This window comes from Aegilops tauschii, chromosome 6, assembly GCF_002575655.3.
Source record: "Aegilops tauschii subsp. strangulata cultivar AL8/78 chromosome 6, Aet v6.0, whole genome shotgun sequence".
NCBI lineage: Eukaryota > Viridiplantae > Streptophyta > Magnoliopsida > Poales > Poaceae > Aegilops > Aegilops tauschii.
The window spans coordinates 362,137,728-362,161,710 of NC_053040.3; positions in this window are offsets into that span (position 1 = coordinate 362,137,728).

Consider the following 23,983-nt stretch of genomic DNA (forward strand, 5'->3'; position numbering starts at 1 on the left):
GAGAAGTTGTGCATCAAACAGAAGCAGCTCCAGCCCAGTCGGACTGTCTTTCATGGCACTGTGCCCGGCCTTTCCTGCTCACCAATCGGCAAGATCAAGATAGATGTACTTTTCGGAGACAAAGATCACTTCCGCTGTGAGGCGATTTGGTTCGAGGTGGTTGACTTGGAGAGTCCTTACCATGCACTCCTAGGCCGGCCAGCTCTAGCCAAGTTCATGGCGGTGCCCCATTATGCCTACCTCAAGATGAAGATGCCAGGAACCAAGGGTATTATCACGATAAACGGAGACTATGAGAAGTCGGCCGCCTGTGCTGCAGCTAGCAGCCGGCTGGCCGAGTCCCTTGTGATTGCCGCTGAGAAGAAGCTCCTGGACCGGGTGGTGTCCATGGTCAGCAAGCAACCGGACCTGTCACCAGATCCCAAAGAGTCAGAGACCCAGGGCTCCTTCCAGCCGGCCAAAGAAACAAAGAAGATCCCCTTGGACCCCGAGCACCCGGAGAGGCACGCTATCGTAGGTACCAAACTCAATAGCAAATAGGAAAGCGAGCTCGTCGATTTCCTCCATGAGAATCGGGACATCTTCACATGGTCTCCAAAAGACATGCTGGGTGTTCCGACGGATTTTGCCGAGCACAAGCTACATGTCAGACCGGATGCAAAACCAGTGAAGCAACCACTCCGCCGACTTCATTATGGAAGTGTTTTTTCCAGAGTGGATAGCCAACCCAGTCCTTGTACTGAAGAAGAACAACAAGTGCCACATGTGCATTGATTACACCAGTCTCAAAAAGCCTGCCCTAAGGATCCGTTTGCTCTGCCTCGGATTGACCAAGTGATAGACTCCACAGCCGGATGCGAGCTGCTGAGTTTTTTGGATGCCTACTCAGGGTACCACCAGATCAAGTTGAACCCGGCAGACCGCCTGAAGACTGCCTTCATCACACCATCCAGAGCCTTCTGCTACCTGACCATGACATTCGGCTTGAGAAATGTCGGCGTCACGTTTCAGCGTTGCATGCAGAAGTGCCTCCTCAAGCAACTCAACAGAAATGCCCACGTCTATGTAGACAATATTGTGGTGAAGACGGAGAAGCGCGGTACCCTCTTGGAAGATCTCAAGGAAACTTTTGAAAATCTGCGCTAGTTTCAGATCAAGCTCAACCCAGAGAAATGTGTCTTTGGAGTAACAGCCGGCCAGCTCCTTGGCTTCCTGGTCTCAGAGCGCGGCATTGAGTGCAACCCTATGAAGATCAAAACCATCGAGAGGACGGAGAGACCCACCCGACTGCGAGACATCCATAAGTTCACCGGTTGCTTGGCATCCATCAAACGCTTCATCAGTCGGCTGGGCGAGAAGCCTCTTCCCTGTACCATCTCATGTAGAAAACCACTCACTTCGAGTGGAATGACAAGGCGGATGAAGCTTTCCTCCAGCTCAAGAAGATGTTGACCACACCGCCTGTTCTGGCCGCTCCGACTGCTAAGGAGCCTATGCTCCTCTACATCGCCGCCACCAGCCGGGTGGTCAACACAGTCATGGTGGTAGAACGCAAAGAAGATGGCAAGGCACTGCCGGTCCAGAGGCCTGTGTATTACCTGAGCGAGGTGCTGTCAGCCTCCAAGTAGAACTACCCTCACTACCAGAAGATGTGCTACGGCGTGCATTTTGCCGCCAAGAAGCTGAAGCCATAGTTTCAAGAGCACCCAATCACGGTTGTCCGCACTGCCTCACTTGCTGAGATCATAGGCAATAGAGATGCATCTGGCCGAGTGGCCAAATGGGCCATCGAGTTGGCCCCCTACACCATCTTCTACCAGCCACGCACCGCCATCAAGTCCCAAGCACTGTCCGACTTCCTCGTCGACTGGGCCGAGACCCAATACCTGCCTCCAGCTCCGGACTCAACTCATTGGCGACTGCACTTTGATGGCTCGAAGATGCGCACTGGCTTGGGAGCCGGCGTTGTCCTCACCTCTCCCAAAGGCGACAAACTCAGATACACATTGCAAATTCACTTTCCCGCCTCCAACAACGTGGCTGAGTATGAGGCACTTGTACATGGACTCCAGCTGGCCAAAGAACTCGGCATTCGCCGGATCCTGTGCTACGGTGACTCAGACTTGGTGGTCGAACAATCGTTTGGCGACTGGGACACCAAGGATGCTAATATGGCAAGTTACCGCTTCCTCGTCCAATAGCTCAGTGGATATTTTGAGGGGTGGAAGTCCCTTCACGTGCCACGGAACGACAACGAGTAAGCTGATGCCCTGGCATGGATCGGCTCCACCCGTCAAGAAATACCAGCCGGCGTTTCCCTTCAGCGCCTCCGCAAGCCGTCAATCAAGCCTTCTCCAGAATCCGAGTCCATCTTCGTGCCGGGTGCTCCCGAAGCAGTCGGATCCAACTCGGGGGCTGTGACAGTCGGCCCGGGGACTTCAGTAGGCGGCATGGGGACTGCAGCAGTCGCACCCGGCCCGGGGACTTCACAACCTGGCCTGGGGGCTGCATCAGTCGGCCCGGGGACTTCACCAAGCGGCTCAGGGACTGCAGCAGTCGCACTCGGCCCGAGGACTTTACAACCCGGCCCGGGGCTGCAGCAGTCGGCCCGGGGACTTCAACAGCGCAACAAGCGGCGGCCGACTCCAACCCACCGCCTCCTAACCCAACCGCCCTAGTACAAGTGGCCGTGATAGCAGTACATGAAGTCGAAGCACCATCATGGGCGCAGCCCATCCTCAAATTCCTAGTGAACAGAGAGCTGCCGGCTAATGAGATCTCAGCCAGGCAAGTGCAGCGCCGAGCAGGAGCCTACACGATAGTAAACAGAGAGCTTGTCAAACGCAGTGTGACTGGGGTCTTCCAGCGCTGCGTAGAACCAGAGAAGGGTCAAGCAATCCTCAAAGATATCCACCAAGGCGAGTGCGGTCACCACGCGGCCTCCAGGTCCCTTGTTGCCAAAGCTTTCTGCCATGGTTTCTTCTGGCCGTATGCTTTGGAGGACGCCAAGGATTTGGTCAAGCATTGCAAGGGATGCTAGAAATTCAGCTCCAAGCAACATCTGCCGGCTTCTGCACTCAAGACCATACCCTCACTTGGCCCTTTGCCGTGTGGGGGCTCGACATGGTGGGACCATTCAAGACAGCACGCGGCGGCATGATCCATCTGCTTGTCGTCGTGGACAAATTCACCAAGTGGATTGAAGCAAAGCCAATCAAGAAGTTGAACGGTCGGACTGCTGTGACCTTCATCGCAGATATCACCGTCCGGTACGGTATACCCTACAACATCATCACCGACAATGGCACAAACTTTGCCAAAGGCGCGTTGGCCCGTTTTTTGCGACGCGGGGCATCTAACTGGACTTAGCGTCCATGGATCATCCGCAATCAAACGGCCAGGTCGAGCGGGCAAATGGCCTCATCTTGTCCGGCATCAAGCCTGACTGGTCGAGCCTCTAGAGCGCTTGGCCGGCTGCTGGATCGACGAGCTGCCGGCCGTCCTCTGGAGCCTGCACCACTCCGAATAAGTCAACCGGCTTCACTCCATTCTTCCTTGTGTACGGGGCCGAGGCTGTCATCCCAACTGACATCGAGTTCGACTCACCTCGCGTAACCATGTACACTGAAGCGGAAGCGAAGGAAGCATGAGAAGATGGCGTCGATCTGCTGGAAGAGGGCCGGCTGTTAGCACTCAGCCGGTCCGCCTTCTACCAGCAGAGCCTGCGCCAATACCACAATCGGAAGGTCAAGCCAAGATCCTTCCAAGAGGGAGACCTTGTGCTCCGGCTGATCCAGCGAACAGCCGGCCAGCACAAGCTCTCGGCCCCTTGGGAAGGCCCCTTCATCATCAGCAAAGCATTAGGCAATGACTCCTACTACCTGATCGATGCACATAAGCCCAGAGCACGCAAGAGAGACGACTTTGGCAAGGAATCGGAGCGTCCATGGAATGCAAACCTCCTCTGAAGATTTTACATTTGATGCAGTATGTACCACGCTACCTTTTGTATGAAGCGCTAAGACATCGTGTCCCTCGAGGAGCACTCCGGGGCTACCCTTTTTATCTATATGATAAGTTCTATGCCTATGAATGTGTTATTTCATTATCCTTCCTAGCACCGGGTTCGACCAGTCGGCCTGGGGGCTTGCCGCCTTGTACTATGTCGGTGCTACCTGCAGTCGGACAAGTAATGTACCGACATCTAAGCCCTCTCTTGCCATAAGCCGTAGCTCGCAGAGTGACTGTCCGGCTGGCAAGAGTCAAAGGCAGGAAACCTATGGATTGAGTAAGATCCTTCAAGTAAGTTCTCATCGGTCCAAGCAATAAAAATTGCTCTCTAAATATGTATGTTCTATTAGTGTGAAGAAAATAAGATTTATACGAACTTGTGATATGGAAGAAATAAAAGCGACAGACTGCATAATAAAGTTCTTTATCACAAGTGGCAATATAAAGTGACGTTCTTTTGCATTAAGATTTTGTGCATCCAACCATAAAAGCGCATGACAACCTAGGCTTCCGTCTGCGAAGGGCCTATCTTTTACTTTTATCTTCTACCCTTATACAAGAGTCATGGTGATCTTCACCTTTCCTTTTTACAATTTTTCTTTTGGCAAGCACTATGTGTTGGAGAGATCTAGATATATATATCCACTCGGATGTAGGTTATCATAAAGTATTATTGTTGACATTACACTTGAGGTAAAAGGTTGGGAGGCGAAACTATAAGCCCCTATCTTTCTCTGTGTCCGACTGAAGCTTTGAACCCATAAGTATGTGGACTTGCTGGAAAGCTCTTGAATTGACTCTTTACGATGTTATGATAAATTGCAATTGCTCCGATGATTGAGATCATAGTTTGTTAGCAATTGTGAAAGGCTAAATGATAGTTGAGTATGTGGACTTGCTGGAAAGCTCTTGAATTGACTCTTTCCGATGTTATGATAAATTGCAATTGCTCCAATGATTGAGATCATGGTTTGTTAGTTTTCAATGAAGTTTTTGATTCATACTTTTCCTTGTGAATGAATTGTTACTTTAGCATAAGAAATTATATGACAATATATGTTGCTGTTCTAAAGATGATCATGATGCCCTCATGTCCGTATTTTATTTTATCGACACCTCTATCTCTAAACATGTGGACATATTTTTCAATTTCGGCTTTCGCTTGAGGACAAGCGAGGTCTAAGCTTGGGGGAGTTGATACGTCCATTTTGCATCATGCTTTTATATTGATATTTATTGAATTATGGGATGTTATTACACATTATGGCACAATACTTATGCCTTTTCTCTCTTATTTTACAAGGTTTACTTGAAGAGGGAGAATGCCGGCAGCTAGAATTCTGGACTGGAAAAGGAGCAAATATTAGAGACCTATTCTGCACAACTCCAAAAGTCCCAAAACTTCACGGAGAATTATTTTGGAATATATGCGAAGAAAGCACCAAAGGGGATCCACCAGCCATCCACAAGGGTGGGGGCGCGCCCTACCCCCTGGGTGCGCCCCCTGCCTTGTGGTCCCCCTGGCAGGCCTCCGGTGCCCATCTTCTGCTATATGGTGTGTTTTGACCTGGAAAAAATCATAAGGAAGCTTTCCAGACGAAGCGTCGCCGTCTAGAGGTGGAACCTAGGCATAACCAATCTAGGGCTCCGGTGGAGCTGTTCTGTCGTGGAAACTTCCCTCTCGGATGGGGAAACCATCGTCATCGTCATCACCAACGATCCTCTCATCGAGAGGGTGTCAGTCTCCATCAACATATTCACCAGCACCATCTCCTCTCAAACCCTAGTTCATCTCTTATATCCGATCTTTGTCTCAAAACCTTAGATTGGTACCAGTGGGTTGCTAGTAGTGTTGATTACTCCTTGTAGTTGATGCTAGTTGGTTTATTTTGTGGAAGATCATATGTTCAGATCCTTAATGATAATTATTACTCCTCTGATTATGAACATGAATATGCTTTGTGAGTAGTTACGTTTGTTCCTGAGGACATGGGAGAAGTCTTGTTATAAGTAATCATGTGAATTTGGTATTCATTCAATATTTTGATGAGATGTATGTTGTCTCTCCTCTAGTGGTGTTATGTGAACATCGACTACAAGACACTTCACCATGATTTGGGCCTAGGGGAAGGCATTGGGAAGTAATAAGTAGATGATGGGTTGCTAGAGTGACAGAAGCTTAAACCCTAGTTTATGCGTTGCTTCGTAAGGGGCTGATTTGGATCCATATGTTTCATGCTATGGTTAGATTTATCTTAATTCTTCTTATGTAGTTGCGGATGCTTGCGAGAGGGGTTAATCATAAGTGGGAGGCTTGTCCAAGGAAGGGCAACACCCAAGCACCGGTCCACCCACATATCAAATTTTCAAAGTAACGAACGCGAATCATATAAGCATGATGAAAACTAGCTTGACAGTAATTCCCATGTGTCCTCGGGAGCGCTTTGCATTATATAAGAGTTCGTCCAGGCTTGTCCTTTGCTACAAAAAGGGATTGGGCCACCTTGCTGCACCTTAGTTACTTTCATTACTTGTTACCCATTACGAATTATCTTACCACACAACTATCTGTTACCGATAATTTCAGTGCTTGCAGAGAATACCTTGCTAAAAACCGCTTGTCATTTCCTTCTGCTCCTCGTTGGCTTCGACACTCTTAATTATCGAAAGGACTATGATAGATCCCCTATACTTGTGGGTCATCAACCCCTATGCATAGATTACCCCAATGTCACCTCGGTAATCCGCGAGTTGAGTGCCAAAGCATATATCAGGTGAAGCAATATAATACCCCATTGTCACCACAGGTATTCATATGCAAGACATATATCAAGTGCTCTCAAATCCATAAAAATATTCAAGCCGATAAGAATGAAATCTCAAAGGGAAAACTCAATTCATCACAACAAGATAGAGAGGGACAAACACCATATGAGCCAACTATATTAACAAAGCCCGCGATACATCAAGATCGTGCCATCTCAAGAACACAAGAGAGAGAGAGATTAAACACGTAGCTACTGGTACACACCCTCAACCCAGAGGGTGGACTACTCCCTCCTCATCATCGTGGCTGCCGAGATGATGAAGATGGCCTCCGGTGATGAATTCCCCCTCCGGCAGGGTGCCTGAACAGGGTCCAGATTGGTTTTTCATGGATGCAGAGGCTTGCAGCGGCGGAACTTCCGATCTAGGGTTATTTCTGGGGGTTTATGTACTTATAGGAGTTTTTGGCGTTGGTCGCGAAGATGGGCCTCGGAGTGAGTACAACCCACCTGCACACGGGCAAGGGCCCAGGCGCACCCTGGTGGGTTGTGCTCTCCTCCTTCACCTTCTGGTCCTTCCACGAAGCTTCTAGTGCCTCTTTTGTTCCAAAAAATCGTCAAAAAGTTTTGTTGCAATTGGAGAACTTTTATTTCTGCACAAAAAACAACTGGGTGAGGTTTCGATAGACTACGTAATAAGGAGTGGCAAGAGCATAAGCTTGGGGATGCCCATGGCATCCCAAGGTAATATTCAAGGAGAACCAAGTATCTAAGCTTGGGGATGCCCCGGATGGCATCCCCTCTTTTGTCTACAATTGTAGCGATCCGACCTCAAACGGTCAAATCTCTGTGCATAAGTGTCATCCCTAGATTCGGTAATGCTAACACACACAGTACTTGAAGGATTTATAACAGAGTGCAATCACACACCTATTACATCGAATGTCTCAAAAGAGAACGTATTACAATAATATGGCTTAAGGCCATCTAAATAAGATAACTGCGGAAGCATCAAAGGTAAATGAGTCCATCAACTCCAACGACATAGCTGAGTGCATGACAACGACCTATCGCACCTTACTCTTCATCTGAAAAGTCTGCAACATAATACGTTGCAGTCCGAAACGGTTCAGCACATGGAATATGCTGGCAATATAACACTGTAGAGTAATGAACAACATAAATGCTAACACTACATGCAAATATGACTGGTGGAGGCTCTACGGTTATCATGTTTTTTGCGAAAAGCCAATTTTTCCCTACAACAAAGGAATATATCTTGTTTAACTATCATGGTGGTTGATAAACATTGAGAAGGTTCCTCCAACTCAATCCCATTTAAATAGTATTAGAACCCAACAATTTAATTTAGAGTGATGAGATCAAATCAATAATTCAAGAACCAGATACTCAAAATGTCCATAACCGGGGACACGGCTAACCATGATTAGTTTGTACACTCTACAGAGGTTTGCCCACTTTTCCCCACAAGACTCGATCTCCTCCGGTGGATTTCTCGCACTACATGATGTTTGAGAAACGGATGACCGAGACACAGTCTTTCAAAAACATTAACTCTTTACTCTGCGTAGACAGTACCACCTACATCCCCTACTTCTGCTAGCCTACCACTGAAAGAGGTCATGCAACATACTCAACTATGCCAGAGCCCATAATGGCTTGTGGCTGAACACGGAAGTTTCTAGCATGAATAATCTTATGATCGCTTTGAGCCTGGGTGGCGAACCGTAGGATGATCACACGGGTACTCCGGGATATCCTAGGACAACACTGGATTCTCCAGGTGCCCGCAACCAATCCACCCAGATGTGTATTCAAGTAGCCACCTTAAGTTAACCATGAATTAACAACTCTCACATCTGTCATGGATACACTCAACCAATCCACGTCTACGAGCATAGCATAGCAGTATAAGCATATCATAGAAGTAACTCCCAGGGTTTGATATAAAGGAACAATAGGTTCTACCTCATCTACTACTTCCCAAACCCACATGTTATCAAATCCTACTCATGCAATGTTTGAGTGTTGAAACTAATGCATAAAAACTGGGTAATAAAGGGTATGATCAAAGTGTTACTTGCCTTGCTGACGATCCGCAAACCCTAGAGACTCGTAGTAGCACGCTTCGCACTCCGGAAATTCTATCGCAAACAAACAATAGCATACATAAGCACTCAAGCATAGAAGCAAGGGTAAACTCAGATAAGAAAGTCCAAATTGAAAGTTCAACTGAAGTGCTTCGATATGCAAAAAGAATCAATCAAATCGGAGCTACGAAACTCAAACTATGATCAAAAGAAATTCAAAAACAAATCTGCTTGAAACCAAACTTTAAATTGTCAAAATCATGTTCAAGTTGATTAACTGGAAAGAGGGGTTCGAGACGAAGATTTTGGCGTTGGTTTCACTGGATTTGGACGAACGGTTAAAAAGTTACGAGGGTTTGAAGATCAGGGGCTAATCTGCGATAAAAATAATCGTGGATAGGTCCCTGACCGAAAAACGAACGAACGTCCGCTAACAGAGACAAACGAACGAATTCGTTCGTTAAAAGAACTAAACAAACGAACGTTCGCAGAATAGATCTAACCGAAGAAAAACCATGAAAAACTGATCTATTAAGAAAAAACCGAACTAGATCTAGGGTTTACCGAAATACACCGGTGAAAACCGAAACAAAACCGGTCGGCGATGGATCCGATCGGCGGCGGACGTCGGCGTCGGGCGGCGCGGGGCAGTGGCGCGGTGCTGCGGCGCAGCGGCGACGGCGGCGCGGCGAGCGGGGACGGCGTGCAGCAGCAGCGGCATCGGCGGCTCAAGGTGGGGAGGGCGGCGGGGCGGCGCGGCTATTTAAAGGGACCGGGGGCGACTTGGGTGAGGGGGCGCCGGGTCGGGGTCGGCCTCGGGAGGCATGCCCCGACCGGACACGGACGCGGCGGCGGTGGGTACTCTCCCGCGCGGGGAGGCGGCGGCGGCGCGGGCGCGGCCCGGCTCAGCTGGGCCTTTGGCCCAATCGGGCGGCGAAGAGTTTTTTCTAAATAAATTCCGCCGAAAAAATCCTAAATAAATATAAAGAAATTCTAAAAATGCCAAAAATAATTTCCACCGTCTAAATAAAATATTTAGAACGGAGTGAACATTTTTCTGACCTAAAAATGCAATTTTGAAAAATGCATATTTTTCTAATTCAAATAAAAATCTCGAGTAAAATCCAAATAAAATATTTATTTGATTTTACCATTTTTCCTCCAATATTTATTTTATTTTGGAGAAGTCATTTTATCTCCTGTCATTTATTTTTTAAATATTGGAAATATTTCGGAGAGAAAAATTATTAAAATCAAAATGATCCTCTTTTCAAATTTGAGAAAAATTCAAATATGAAAATAATGAAATCCCCAACTCTCTCCGTGGGTCCTTGAGTTGCTTAAGATTTCTAGGATCACAACCAAAATGCAACTAAAATATGATATGCACATGATGACCTATGTATAACATCCAAATTGAAAATTGGGATGTTACAACAATCCATCGGTAAATTACTTGAGGCTATATTTTTATTCACGACATGATATGAGTCTTTGCTTTATTTTTTTTAGTTGACCACAATCATCCTTGCTGTACACACCTTTTGAGAGGGACACACATCAATCGTGAATTTATTATGATACTCCATGTGCCTCACTTATATTTTTTTAGCTAGGTAGTTGCTCTAGTGCCTCACTTATATCTTTTAGAGCACGACGGTGGTTATATTTTGAAGAAATTGTTGAACTCTCATGCTTTACTTATATTATTTTGACAGTCTTATAAATAGTATGGCAATTTGCTTAGGTTATGAATTTAGTCCTGATATGACGGGTATTCAAGAGGGATATAATAAAAACTTTCATGAAGATCATTGAATATATGAGAAGTTTGATTCCTTACATTTGTTTTGAGATATAAAGATGATGATATTAAAGTCATGCTAGTGAGGAATTTTGGTTTAGTAATAATATTTGTGTTAAGGTTTGTGATTCCCAAATCATGCAGGTAGTGTCTCTCGTTATGCTATGAAATTGGAGCTTTGTTTATTTCTGATTGTCTTTCCTTATGAGTGGCGGTCGGGGACGAGCGATGGTCTTTTCCTACAAATCTATCCCCTAGGATCATGCGTAGTAGTTTTTTGCTTCGAGGGCTAATAAACTTTTGCAATAAGTATGTGAGTTCTTTATGACTAATGTTGAGTCCATGGATGCACTCTCAACCTTCCACATTTTGCTAGCCTCTTCGGTACCGTGCATTACCCTTACTCACCTTGAGTTGCGATGCAAACTCCGTCGGTGCATCCAAACTCCGTGATATGTTATGCTCTTTCACACATAAGCTACCATATATCTTCCTCAAAATAGCCACCAATCCTACCTATTATGGCATTTCCATAGCCATTCCAATATATATTGCCATGCAACATCCACCATTCCATTTTATTATGACACATATCACCATTGTCATATTGCTTTGCATGATCATATAGTTGGCATAGTATTTGTTGCATGGCCACCGTTCATATTTTTTATACATGTCACGCTAGATCATTGCACATCCCGGTAAACCGCCAGAGGCATTCATATAGAGTCATATTTTTGTTCTAGTATCGAGTTGTAAATATTGATTTGTAAGTAAATAAAAATGTGATGATCATCATTATTAGAGCATTGTCCCATGTGAGGAAAGGATGATGGAGACTATAATTCCCTCACAAGTCGTGATGAGAATCCAGACAAAAATAAAAAAATAGGCCAACGAGCCCAAGATAAAAATTAATAAAAAAGAAGCCAAAGACCCCAAAAATAAAAAAAATAAAAAAGAAAAAAATAGAGAAAAAGAGAGAAGGGACAATCTTACTATCCTTTTCCACACTTGTGCTTCAAAGTAGCACCATGTTCTTCATAATAGAGAGTCTCCTATTTTGACACTTTCATATATTACTAGTGGGAATTTTTCATTATAGAACTTGGTTTGTATATTCCAATGATGGGCTTCCTCAAATTTCCGTAGGTCTTCATGAGCAAGCAAGTTGGATGCACACCCACTTAATTTTATTTTGAGCTTTTATACACTTATAGCTCTAGTGCATCCATTGCATGGCAATCCCTACTCCTTGCATTGACATCAATTGATGGGCATCTCCATAGCCGTTGATTAGCCTCGTCAATGTGAGACTTCCTCCTTTTTTCTCTTCTCCATACAACCTCCAACATCATATTCTATTCCACCCATAGTTCTATATCCATGGCTCACGCTCATGTATTGCGTGAGAGTTGAAAAAGCTGAAGTGCGTTAAAAGGTATGAACCAATTGCTTGGCTTGTCATCGGGGTTGTGCATGATAGATACTTTGTGTTAAGAAGATAGAGCATGACAAGATTATATGATTTTGTAGGGATAACTTTCTTTAGCGATGATATTTTGAGAAGACATGATTGCTTTTTAGTATGCTTGAAGTATTATTGTATTTATGTCAATATTAAACTTTTGTTTTAAATCTTATGGATCTGAATATTCATGCCACAATAAGAAAGATTACATGATAAACATGTTAGGTAGGATTCCACATCAAAAATTCTGTTTTTATCATTTACCTACTCTAGGACGAGCAGGAATTAAGATTGGGAATGCTTGATACGTCTCCAACGTATCTATAATTTTTTATTGTTCCATGCTATTATATTACCCATCTTGGATGTTTATATGCATTATTATGATATTTTATATCATTTTTGGGACTAACCTATTAACCTAGTGCCAAGTGCCAGTTGTTGTTTTTCCTTGTTTTTGTCTTTTACAAAAAAATCGATACCAAACGGAATGAAACTTTTTGATGATATTTCTTGGAACAGAAGACACCCAGGAACCGTCGAGAGGGGGTCAGAGGGGCCACCAGTTGGTGACAAGCTTGGGAGGCATGCCCTAGGGGGGCGCCCCAGGCTTGTGGGCCCCCTGGTGCTCCTCTAACCCTAATCTTTGCTCTATAAATATCCAAATATTCCGCGTATACTAGAGGGCACACCAAAAATACTTTTTCGCCGCCGCAAGTTTCTGTCTTCGTGAGACCGCCTCTGGAGACCTGTTTCGGTACTCCACCGGAGGGGGATTCGATACGGAGTGCCTCTACATCAACCTTCCTGCCCTTCAGATGATGTGTTAGTAGTTTAACACAAACCTATGGGTCCATAGCTAGTAGGTATATGGCTTCTTCTCTCTATTTGATCTTCAATACAGTGTTCTCCTCGATGTTCTTGGAGATCTATTCGATGTAATCTTCTTTTGCGGTGCGTTTGTTGAGATCCGATGAATTGTGGATTTATGATCAGATTAACTATGAATATTATTTGAGTCTTTTCTGAACTCTTTTATGCATGATTAAGACATCTTTGTATTTCTCTCCGATCTATTGATTTGGTTTGGCCAACTAGATTGTTTTTTCTTGCCATGGGAGAGGTGCTTGGTAATGGGTTCAATCTTGCGGTGCTTATTCCCAGTGACAGAAGGGGACATGACACGTATTTGTATTGTTGCCATTAAGGATAAAAATGTGGGGTTTGTTCTTATTGATTGGATCTATCCCTCTACATCATGTCATCTTGCTTAAGGTGTTACTCCGTTCTTGTTAACTTAATACACTAGATGCATGCTGGATAGCGGCCGATGTGTGGAGTAATAGTAGTAGATGCAGGTAGGAGTCCGTCTACTTATCACGGAAGTGATGCCTATATTCATGATCATTGCCTTAGATAACATCATAACTATGCGCTTTTCTATCAATTGCTCAACAGTAATTTGTTTACCCACCGTATGTGTTCTTTCAAGAGAGAAGCCTATATTGAAAACTATGGCCCTCGGGTCTATCTTTTATCATATTATTTTCAGATCTATAAAACCAAAAACCAAAAAATACCTTGCTGCAATTTATTTACCTTACTTTATTTTGCACTTTTATTTATCTTTTATACCTCTCTCTATCAGATCTCATCCTTGCAAGTAACCTCAAGGGATTGACAAGCCCTTTATCGCGTTGGGTGCAAGTATTTGTTTGTTTGTGTAGGTGCAACCATTGTTGACTTGTGTTCCTCCTACTTGATTGATACCTTGGTTCTCAACTGAGGGAAATACTTATCTCTACTTTGCTGCATCACCCTTTCCTCTTCAAGGGGAAACCAACGCAAGCTCAAGAAGTAGCAGGCACCAGAGCGGCGACAGGACTTCGATTGATAGATTGACCACTTCTTTGACATGCATGAACACTCGATACAGGTACATACCTAACGTGGTGCACGGCGGCCTTGGTGGCGACGAATAGTACAACCCCGGTTCCTGCAGTGGTATCTCAATACAGATCACCTTCAGAATGGTGCACATCTTCTTCATCCATGCCATAACCGTCAGAGCCCAACTGTTTGGAGGAACTAACATACTTACGAGATCACCTCCTAGGTCGTTGATAAGCTCATTCATGGACATGCTGCTTGATTGCGGCTTGAACTACGCTGGTATTTCCCCAAAGAGGAAGGGATGATGCAGCACAGCGACGGTAGGTATTTCCCTTAGTGATGAGACCAAGGTTATCGAACCAGTAGGAGAACCACGCAACAGTACGTAAACGGTACCTACACACAAAGAACAAATACTTACAACCCGGCGTGTTAAAGGAGTTGTCAATGCCTTTCCGGTAACGGTGCCAGAAATTGTCAAGTTGACGGGATAAAATTGTAGTAGATTGATAGATGCAAATAAAAGCAAATAAAATTCAGCAAGGTACTTTTGGGTTTTTGGTAATATAAATCTGAAAATAAAAGATTCAAATAAATAAAAAGGCAAATAGCAATATAGATCTGAAAGTATATGATGAGAAAATAGACCCGGGGGCCGTAGATTTGACTAGTGGCTTCTCTCGAGAAAATAACATACGGTGGGTAAACAAATTACTGCTGGACAATTGATAGAACTTCAAATAATTATGATGATATCCAGGCAACGATCATCATATAGGCATCACGTCCAAGATTAGTAGACCGACTCCTGCCTGCATCTGCTACTATTACTCCACACATCGACCGCTATCCAGCATGCATCTAGTGTATTAAGTTCATGGAGAAAAGTAGTAATGCAGTAAGAATGATGACATGATGTAGACAAGATCTATTCATGTAGGAATTAGACCACATCTTGTTATCCTTAATAGCAATGATACATACGTGTCGTTTCCCCTTCTGTCACTGGGATCGAGCACCATAAGTTCGAACCCATCACAAAGCACCTCTTCCCATGGCAAGAAAAATCAACCTATTCGGCCTAACTAAAACAAAGATTCTAATAAGAAATACGAGGCTATAAGTAATCATGCATATAAGTGATCAAAAGACTCAAATAACTTTCACGGATAAAAACATAGATCTGATCATAAACTCAAAGTTCATCGGATCCCAACAAACACACCGCAAAAAGAGTTACATCAAATAGATCTCCAAGAGACCATTGTATTGAGAATCAAAAGAGAGAGAGAGAGGAAGCCATCTAGTTACTAACTACGGACCCGTAGGTCTACAATGAACTACTCACGCATCATCGAAGAGGCACCAATGAGATGATGGACCCCTCCGTGATGGTGTCTAGATTGGATCTGGTGGTTCTAGAACTTGCGGCGGCTGGAATTGTTTTTCGTCAACTCTCCTAGGGTTTTTGGAACATTGGGGTATTTAAAGAGGAAAGAGGCGGTGCGGGAGGCCACCTAGGTGGGCACAACCCAACATGGCGTGCCTGGGCCCCCAGGCGCGCCCAGGTGGGTTGTGCCCCCCTCGGGGCACCCCTCTAGTACTTATTTGGCCCATCCTGTGTCTTCTGCCCCAGCAAAAATCTCCAAAAAGTTTCGCTGCGTTTGGACTCCGTTTGGTATTGATTTTCTACGAAGTAAAAAACAAGCAAAAAACAGCAACTGGCACTGGGCACTATGTCAATAGGTTAGTCCCAAAAAATGATATAAAGTTGCTATAAAATGATTGTAAAACATCCAAGAATGATAATATAGCAGCATGTAACAATCGAAAATTATAGATACGTTGGAGACGTATCAGCATCCCCAAGCTTAATTCCTGCTTGTTCTCGAGTAGGTAAATGATAAAAACAAAAAAAATCATGTGGAATGTTGCCTAACATGTTCATCACATATTCTTTTCTTTGTAGCATGGACATTTGGAATTTTATATGATTCAAAGCAATAGTCTAGTTTGACATGAAGATTTCAATACTCAAGCATATGAACAAGCAACCATGTCTTTCAAAATATCAACACTAAAGCAAATTATCCCTAGCCTATTATGCTCAATCATTGATCCATTCATGGAACACACTCGCATATTAGCTACACCCAATGCTCAAGTACGATCATAGTGCCCCTTAGTTGGTGCTTTATAAGAGAAGATGGAGACTCAAAAATAAAAATTGCATAAAGTAAACGGAAAGGCCCTTCGCAGAGGGAAGTAGGGATTTGTAGAGGTGCCAGAGCTGAAAGCGAAAAAGATAGAGATAAAAACATTTTGGGTGGCATGATTTTCCTATCAACGAAAACAACCGAGTAGTTCCCAATAGTTTCCATGCTGGATATATCATAGGCGGTTCCCAAACAAAAAATAAAGTTTATTCCTTTTTCCACCATACTTTCACATTCCACGACTAACTGAATCCACGGTGCCGTCCATACCAACATTTTCCAAGGAATTTATTAATTGACAACATAAAGTAAATTCATTTTTCATTTCGGGACTGGGCATCCCTAATAGCTTTGCCACACTCTCATGCAATGACAAGTGAAAAAACACTCATCTTGAGAATAACACATCTAGCATGGAAACATATCAGCCACCCCGTACCGTTTCATGAGCGGTACGAGCACACAAACGAGAAATTTATTTAGAAAATTGGAGAGAGCAGATACAAATTTGCTTAGAACGGAAAAAGAATACTGCATATAGGTACGTATAGTGCACATGTTGGTTTAAGGATTTTGGATGCACAAGTAGTGATCATACTTAGTGCAACTGAAGGCTAGCAAAAGATTGTGAAGCATCCAACCAAGAAACAAAAAATCTCATAAGCGAGCATTAAGCATAACTAACACCAAATAATGCACCACAAGTATGATTTAATTTCATTGCATAACTATTGACTTTCGTGCTTGCATAGGGAATCACAAACCTTAACATCAATATTCTTACTAAAGATAATTACTCATCAACATGACTCACATATTATATCATCATATCGCACAACTATTACAAATAATCTAGTTTATTTTGTCCAATGATCTTCATGAAAGTTTTTGTTATATCCCTCTTGAATATCTATCACTTTGGGACTAATTTCATATGTTGCTTTTGATAGCTCAAACAAATCTAAGCGAAGAACATGAGCATAAAAATTTTCTTCTCTCAAAATAATTTAAGTGAAGCATGAGAGAATTTCTTAAAAAATTTACTAACTGTCAAATAAATCTAAGTGAAAAATGAGAGCATTTCTTTTAAAATACTAAAGCACATCATGCTCAAAAAGATATAAGTGAAGCACTAGAGCCATTCCATAACTCAAAAAGATTTAAGTGAAGCATAGAGAGCAATTCTAACAAATCATAGCATAATTTTGGCTCTCTCAGATAGGTGTGTCCAGCAAGGATACTTGACTAAAAATATAAAGCAAAACAAGCAAAGACTCAAATCATACAAGTCGCTCCAAGCAAAACTCATGATATGTGACGAATAAAAATATAGCTCCAAGTTAAATACCGATGGTTGTTAGAAGAAAGAGGGGATGCCACTCGGGGCATCCCCAAGCTTAGTTGTTTACTTCTCTTTTAGATAATAGCTTGGGATGCCTAGGCTCTTCTTACTCCTTATGCCTTCATCCATCGATCTCATCCAAAACTTGAAAACTTCAATCATACAAAACTCTACAAATCCTTCATGAGATCCGTTAGTATAACAAAGCAAATCACTACTCTAAGTACTGTTCAAAACCCATTATATTTTAGTTTTGCATTATATCTACTGTATTCCAACTTTGCTATAGCCTATACCCTCCAATACAAACCATAGATTCATTGAAATAAGCACACAACGCAAAGAAAACAAAATCTGTCAAAAACAGAACAATCTGTAGCAATATGAAAACTTCGAATACTTATGTAACTCGTAAAATTCTGAAAAACTAGGACAACGTGGGCAATTCATATATCAATCTTGTGTAAAAAATTCAAATTTTATCAAGCTTCTGTGAATTTTCAAAATTGTTTTTCTGGACGCAAAAGTTTCTGTTTTTCAACAAGATCAAATCAACTATCACCCAACATGATCCCAAAGGCTTTGCTTGGCACAAACACTAATTAAAACATAAAAAACACAATCATAACAGTATCATAATTGTGCAAACACTCAAGAACAGAAAGAAGACAAAAATAAACTTTATTCATTGGGTTGCCTCGCAACAAGTGCTATCGTTTTATGCCCCTAGCTAGGCATAATGCAAGGATCTAAGTGTTGTCAACTTTATTTCTAGATCCATAAGATGCCCTCATGATTGATTAATATGGTGGCTTAATTCTTGTTCTATGGAAGTGCTCCATACCCTTCGTTAGTGGAAATTGAAATTTAAGATTGCCTTCTTTCTTACCAATCACGAGACCAATAGTGCGTAAAAACGGTCTACCAAGTATAATTGGGCAAGACAGATTCAATATCAGGAACAATAAAATCTATGGGCACATAATTCCTATTTTCAAGACTAATAACATCACTAATTCTTCCCATAGGCTTTTTAATAGTAGAATCCACTAAGTGCAAATTTAAAGAAGATTCTTTAATATCGGTAAGACCAAGCACATCACATAAAGATTTTGGAATTGTAGAAACACTAGCACCCAAGTCACACAAAGCAAAACACTCATAATTTTTAATCTTGACTTTGATAGTAGGTTCCCATTCATCATGTAATTTTCTAGGAATTGAAATCTCTAATTCCAACTTCTCTTCCAAAGCTTTCATCATAGCATCAACGATATGCTTAGTAAAAGCTTTATTTTGTTCATAAGCATGGGCTGAATTAATCATGGATTGCAACAAAGAAATACAATCAATCAAAGAGCAATTATCATAATTAAATACTTTTAATCCAAAAGAGTGGGAACATCACTAGTTAAAGTTTTGACCCCTCCGAACCCTATTTTATCAATTTTCTCAACAAGATTTTCACCCTCCGAATTATCGGGACACCTTCTAGCTAAAGTTGACTCTTCTTCAGTCCCTTTTTCATCAATCTTAATTTTACTAAAGAAGGAATCAATAGAAGAAACACCAATCACTTTAAGATCTTCATCATTTTATGAAAGCAATCACCAGAAAATGCTTTTTCTAAAAATTCTCTTCTAGCTCTTAGCATGGCGGTTGTTTTCTTACTTTCATCCATAGAAACAAATAAAGCTTTAATTGATTCCACAACCTTAGGCACAATAATTTTCATCTTGAGATTTTCTACATCATGAGAAATTCTATCAATGCTTCTAGACATATCATCAATCTTACTCAACTTTTCTTCTATCGTAGCATTAAAAGCTTTTTGGGTACTGATAAATTCTTTAATATTATTCTCAAGATCATAGGTGTTCCTATTACTATTGTAAGAAGGATTACCATAGGAATTACCATAATTATTAGAGGAATTACTAGGAAAAGGCCTAGGATTAAAATTACCTATATAAGCATTATTATTAAAATTGTTTCGCGAAACAAAATTCACATCTACGGCATCACTATTTTTCTCAATCAAAGTACACAAAGGCACATCATTAAGATCAATAGGAGCACTTTTATTATCAACCAATTTCATAAGAGCATCAACTTTTTCACTCAAAGTAGAAATTTCTTCAACCGAATTAATCTTTTTACTAGTAGGAGCTCTTTCGGTATGCCATTGTGAATAATTTGGCATAATATTATCAAGCAATTTAGTAGGTTCACCCAAAGTAATTTCCATAAAATTACATCTGCGGCGGAATCCAAAATATTTCTAGAAACAAAATTCAATCCCGCATAATTTTTTTGTATGATCATCCAAAGATTTAAACCACGAGGACAATTTCTAAGCATCAGTTTCATTCTTTCCGAAGATTGCGCAACATGTTCGTGCCCAAGTTTCTTAAAATTCATGATTTTCATGCTAAGGGAAATAATTTTCATGGGAGGAAAATACATAGTAATAAAAGCTTCTTCACACTTATCCCAAGAATCGATACTATTGTGAGGAAAAGAAGAAAACCAAAATTTTGCACGATCTCGCAAATAAAACGGGAATAATTTCAACTTCACAACATCATTGTCCACATCTTTTTTCTTTTGCATATCGCATAATTCCATGAATGTGTTAAGATGGGACGCGGCATCCTCACTAGGAGTACCGGAAAATTGATCTTTCATAACAAGATTCAGCAAAGCAGCATTAATATCACAAGACTCCGCATTGGTGGCGGGAGGAGCAATCAGAGTGCTAATAAAACCATTGTTGTTGGTGTTAGAGAAATCACACAACTTGGTGTTCTCTTGAGTCATCGTGACTACGCAACAAGATTGCACTCAAAAACAGATCTGACAAGAAAACGGCGAACGAAAAAGAGGGTGAATAAAACGGCAATTTTTTGTGAAGTGGGGGAGATGAAAACGAGAGGCAAATGGCAAATAATGTAAATTGCAAGGTGATGAGATTTGTGATTAGGAACCTGGTAGATGTTGATGATGTCTCCTTGGCAACGGCGCCAGAAACTCCTTTTGATTGCGGCTTGAACTACGTCGGTATTTCCCCAAAGAGGAAGGGATGATGCAGCACATCGACGGTGGGTATTTCCCTCAGTGATGAGATCAAGGTTATCGAACCAGTAGGAGAACCATGAAACACTACGTAAACGGTACCTGCACACAAGGAACAAATACTTGCAACCCGACGTGTTAAAGGGGTTGTCAATCCCTTTCGGGTAACGGTGCCCGAAATTGTCAAGTTGACGGGATAAAATTGTAGTAGATTGATAGATGCAAATAAAATTCAGCGAGGTATTGTTGGGTTTTTGATAATATAGATCTAAAAGTAAAAGATGCAAATAAATAAAAAGGCAAATTGCAATATAGATCTGAAAGTATATGATGAGAAAATAGACCCGGGGGCCATAGATTTCACTAGTGGCTTCTCCCGAGAAAATAACATACGGTGGGTAAACAAATTACTGTTGGGCAATTGATAGAACTTCAAATAATTATGACGATATCCAGGCAATGATCATTATATAGGCATCACGTCCAAGATTAGTAGACCGACTCCTTCCTGCATCTACTACTATTACTCCCCACATCGACCGCTATCCAGCATGCATCTAGTGTATTAAGTTCATGGAGAAACAGAGTAATGCAATACGAATGATGACATGATGTAGACAAGATCTATTCAAGTAGGAATTAGATTCCATCTTGTTATCCTTAATAGCAATGATACATACGTGTCGTTTCCCCTTCTGTCACTGGGATCAAGCACCGTAAGATCGAACCCATCACAAAGCACCTCTTCCCATGGCAAGAAAAATAGATCTAGTCGGCCTAACTAAACAAAAGATTCGAAGAAGAAATACAAGGCTATAAGTAATCATGCTTATAAGAGATCAAAAGACTCAAATAACTTTCATGGATAAAAACATAGATCTGATCATAAACTCAACGTTCATCGGATCCCAACAAACACACCGTAAAAAGAGTTACATCAAACAGATCTCCAAGATACCATTGTATTGAGAATCAAAAGAGAGAGAGAGAGAGGAAGCCATCTAGCTACTAACTACGGACCCGTAGGTCTACAATGAACTACTCACGCATCATCGGAGAGGCACCAATGAGGATGATGAACCCCTCCGTGATGGTGTCTAGATTGGATCTGGTGGTTCTGGAACTTGCGCTTCTTCGACTCTCCTAGGGTTTCTGGAATATTGGGGTATTTAAGCAAAGAGGCGGTGCGGGAGGCCACCAAGGTGGGCACAACCCACCAGGGCGCGCCTGGGCCCCCACGCGCGCCCAGGTGGGTTGTGCCCCCTTGGTGCACCCCTCTGGTACTTCTTTGGCCCATCATGTGTCTTCTGGCCCAGAAAAATTCTCCAAAAAGTTTCACTCCGTTAGGACTATCTTTGGTATTGGTTTTCTGCAAAGTAAAAAACAAGCAAAAAACAGCAACTGGCACTAGGCACCATGTCAATAGGTTAGTCCCAAAAAATGATATGAAGTTGTTATAAAATGATTGTAAAACATCCAAGAATGATAAGATAACAACATGGAACAATAAAAAATTATAGATACCTTGGAGACGTATCACTGTTACAAGCCCCTCGAGGCATGCCGTGGAAGGTAAGCTTTGTTAGAAACTCATGCTCAGCGGGCACCGAGCCCCATCCTGGGTGCCGCCGATCAAAGCTCACCAGCACACCATTGCAGAACAAATGGCAGGATTCGAATACACGACTGCAGTCGAAAGTTGTCTAGAATTGGACGAAGAAATTAGCCGGTGGCGGATAGAATTCGACGAGCAAGTCACTTATGTGGATGTCGTGCGCAATGCCAAGAGCTTTGACAAGGTCGTCCGGTGAGACGGGATGCCTATCGCCATTGATGGTTACCATGAGCACTTTACTGGCAAACTGGTCGTCAAGCGCTCCCATGCAACTGTTGAGCGACAACACGCAGCGCCCGAAGGTAGGACGGACCTCAGGATCTCCGTCTCGGAATTTCGCGTTGACCGGTGACATGATAGTGCGCCTGAGTATAGGGAGTAGAGGAGGGGGTTTGGCTGTTCTGGAGTTGGAATCAAGATTCCAGAGGTGGGGGAGGGGCGGGGATTGGGGATGAAAAGCTAGCATCAATTTCGAACATGCGCCAATACGATCTCACTGCGCAAGCGCACAAAGACACCTGTGACGCCCACATGTCGGCGTAAGAGTCCTTTTTATTTCTTTTTTTGACCGCCCGGCCTCGGAGTTCTCATAATAAGCCTTTTTGGCATTGCGTTACTACTTGGCCCATATTCAACAACACCTCACATAGGCCAGAAGCCCCAAACAAGCGTACATCATTGAAAAGTCGTTGTGCTCAAACTATAATTTGAAAAAAGGATATATACATTGAACACCAGAGAATGATGATGCCCTCATCTAGCCCATCAACAGTTCGAAGCAATAAACAGTTTGAAACAATGATATACTCAAGATGCAAACACTAACTAGTGACTACTACTAACGTTAACAACGAGACATGAAAGTTCATAACAAGTCTTGCCGTGTTTCTATGCCAACACCTGGATCAAATCGTCGGCATACACGGTAACAATGTTGTATCATACACAAATGCGTCCTTTATTACATTGCATGATCTAGAAAGCAAATAGTCTTAGAGACTCTAGCCATAGGCTACTCAAATACATAGGCTTACAATAAGCAAACAGAGTTCATAACAAGCAAAAATGAAAGTAATCTAAGGTAAACGTCTTGATAAGCTCCATAAACACGACGGGGAAGCATCTTGAGTGGAGGCACAAAACCCTACCGAAGTCACTCTTCGTAGTAATCACCTGCACCATGATATGTTGCAGCTACTAGGGTCAATATTTGGATTGTAGTGGCAAGTCCATGATACATCTCCAACGTATCTATATTTTTTTATTGTTCCATGCTGTTATATTATCATTCTTCGATGTTTTATAATCATTTTTATAGTCATTTTATATCATTTTTTGGTACTAACCTATTGACATAGTGCCAAGTGCCAGTTGCTGTTTTCTGCATGTTTTTTACATCGCAGGAAATCAATACCAAACGGAGTCCAAACGCAACGAAACTTTTTGAGGATTTTTTTGGACCCAAAGACATCCAGTGGGCCGGAGAAGTGCCTGGGGGGGTGCTCCGAGGGGAGCACAACCCACCAGGGTGCGCCTGGAGGCCCAGGCACGCCCTGGTGGGTTGTGCCCACCTCGGGTGCCCCCCGGACCGCCTCTTTGCTCTATAAATACCCCAATATTCCAGAAACCCTAGGGGAGACGACGAAAATCAATTCCAGCCGCCGCAGAGTCCAGAACCAC